The 2,806-nt window shown below is 40.5% G+C and overlaps 1 pseudogene; it reads left to right on the top strand.

The window, feature by feature from the left end:
• The first annotated feature begins 2,060 nt into the window (after positions 1-2,060).
• Positions 2,061-2,233, top strand: LOC118001744 (annotated as a pseudogene).
• The last annotated feature ends 573 nt before the right edge of the window (positions 2,234-2,806 follow it).

Raw genomic sequence — 2,806 nt, 5'->3', positions numbered from 1 at the left:
TCCCTGCAGTGCGCTCCCGCACCGCTCCTCCCGGGGGAGGAAGGGGAGTCTCCCCGGATCTGCCACTTGTTGGGTCCCTGCTGGAGGAACAGTGGCCCGACTGTGCCGCGGATCACGGTTTATGGCAACCCCAAGCTGTGATCCCACTTCTGGCTCCGTCTCTGCAGCCGGCTTCCCTGCTCTGATACCTGGGAGCTCTGCCGCACTCAGGCACCCCTGGTCCTTCTGTGACCCCAAGGGTCCTGAGACCACACTGTCCTGTGAGGATTCCACCCCCCACTTAGCCACTGGAGCGACGTCCCTCAGCGGAGCTGACTTCTAAAAGTTCTGATTTTGTGCTCTGCGGCTCTATCACTTTGCAGAAGCAGCCGATGGAGGCCCCTTCCCCCGCCGTCTATCCTCCCAAATATCGCCTCAGATTCACTTCCCCGCATGTCCTACCTTCCAGAAAGTGGTCGCTTTTCTGTTCAGAGTTGTTGCTATACTTTTCTTCGATCTCCTGTTGAGTTCATAGGTGTTTAGAATGGTTTGATCCCTATCCAGCTGAATTCCTGGAACCAGATGAAATCCAGGTCTCCTACTCCTTCACCATCTTGCTCTGCCCCCCTCACAAAAAGAATCTTAATATATCAGACTTTGAATGGTACAATTTAGTGGTGAAGCCTTGAAGATAACAGAGTTTTCAGACCATCACCCTAATTAATGAGTTAACTTGCCAAATAATTTCAACTGCAAAGCATTTATCAAAAGGATGGCTGATTTTGTCCAATTGTTTCTTAAAATATTTATGGGGCACCTGGGTGGCACAGTTGGTTAAGCCTCAAACTCTTAGTTTGGGCTCAGGTCATGATCTCAGGGTGGCTAGATAAAGCCTGGAGTGGGGCTCTGCCCTCAGCTCGGAGTCTGCTTAAGAGTCTCTCTCCCTCTGACCCTCCCCCCACTCTCTCAAATAAATAAATTGTTAAAAAAAATTTAAAATACTTTATATCAATAAAGCCATGTCACCTTCATACAAAATACTTGTTACGTATAAATTCAACATTTGGTTAATGAGTGTTCACAGAATGATAATAATAATATTAATAGTTACCATTTGCTATAGTTTTATAATGTGCCAGACAGGTTCTATTCTAAGTATTATGCAAGTATTAAATAATGTAATCTTCACAACCACTCTATAAAGTAGGTACCTTTTTTCTTTTTTTTTTTTTTTTTAGAGACAGAAGTCGGGGGGGAGGGACAGAAGGAGAAGGAGACAGAATCCCAAGCTGGCTCCACATCCAGCGTGAGCCCCATGCAGGCCAGATACGCAGCTTGACCCCACAACCCTAGGATCACAGCCTGAGCCAAAACTAAGAGTCCCACACTTAACTGCCTGAGCCACTCAGGTGCCCCTAAAAAGTAGGTACTATTTTTAACCTCAATTTAAAGATGAGGAAACTAAGGCAGAGAAGACGGGTTAAGCCTCTTGGCCAAGGTCACACAATTGTTAAGCAGCTGAACCAGGATTTAAAGCCAGCAGTCTAAATCCAGAGCATGTGTTAAGATCCAAGTCAAATCACAGTGGCAGGTGCTGAAGATATCATGATGAACAGGACAGATATGACCTACACCTTCACAGAGCTAATGGAGGAGAAATTATAGTTAACCATAATGAAGATGTGTTTGATGTGGGGACTCACAGTAGGGGAAAAATTTATTCTTAAAGAAAAAAAAAAGGAGGTCTGAAAAAATAGGTAGGGGTTTGCCAGGAAAAGTGGCAAGGGTGAAAGAACTTTTCAGAAAGAGAAAACTGCAGTTGCAAAATCCTATGATTCTATGAACTTAGAGTGAATAGTATAGGGTTATCTTTGTCAGTCTTGTATATATAAGATAGTGATCTCTATATTGACTGAATTCATACATTTATCACCTTATCTTTCATTTCCTACTTCTTCCAGATATAAAGTTTGATCCTGCAGATTTTTTAAATTATATAACAGTTTCTTGAGAATATTGTATGTTACGCAGCAACATAAATCATCCTGTAGCAAGTTTGGTTACTTCTGATATTAACATCAAGCTTTGCACAGTGGCAGTATCATAGCCAATGAGGTTTATCTGAGGTGTGATTATTGCTAATTGAAAACTGATATTAACATCATTACTATCACAATGCTTAAATGATGAAGCATCTACTGCTAAATGCCTGACATATTTAGCATCAGAAAATATGTAAGATAAGTTTTCACTTAAAAATATAAAATATTTTATTAGCTAATATAGTTTCAAGACCCAGACTGCAAAGATATGCAATAATATTTTCAACCCTTGTTGAACAAAAAGAATAAGAATTATTCCCAAAAGCAAGTGACCTTGTCCACTTGGGAGAACATTTTATGCAACACAGTGCAAGCTGCACAGTTATAAAACCAGAGGTGTCATTTCTACAATGAGAATTTTGAAAGTAAAGGGCATTTTAAAGACACACCCCCAACCCCTTTGTCTGCCATAAGCTGGAGAGCTCAGCAGTGCAGAATCAATGACCTGCACTAATACCACAAATCATTGGTATGGGAAGAAAAATAGAAACTCAGAGACCTAAGGCTTTGGAGCTGTAAATAATGGCATTGATAAAGAAGAAAAAGAACAACAAAAAATGTAATGATTTGAAAGGTAATTATTTTTTCTTCCCAAAATGAGTATCTATATTTTAGGGTTTTTAGCTAATATATGAGTCAAAAAAATGAATCAATCTTGTGTCATGTTAGCATTTAGTAATGTCTACTAGCAAATGTTTTGCATTTCTTTTTAGAAATTCATTGTT

This window comes from Mirounga leonina, unplaced genomic scaffold (assembly GCF_011800145.1).
Source record: "Mirounga leonina isolate KUSES-001 unplaced genomic scaffold, KU_Mleo_1.0 Mir_53, whole genome shotgun sequence".
NCBI lineage: Eukaryota > Metazoa > Chordata > Mammalia > Carnivora > Phocidae > Mirounga > Mirounga leonina.
The sequence above is the reverse complement of the archived record's forward strand: the minus strand, read 5'-3'. Positions and strand labels throughout refer to the sequence as shown.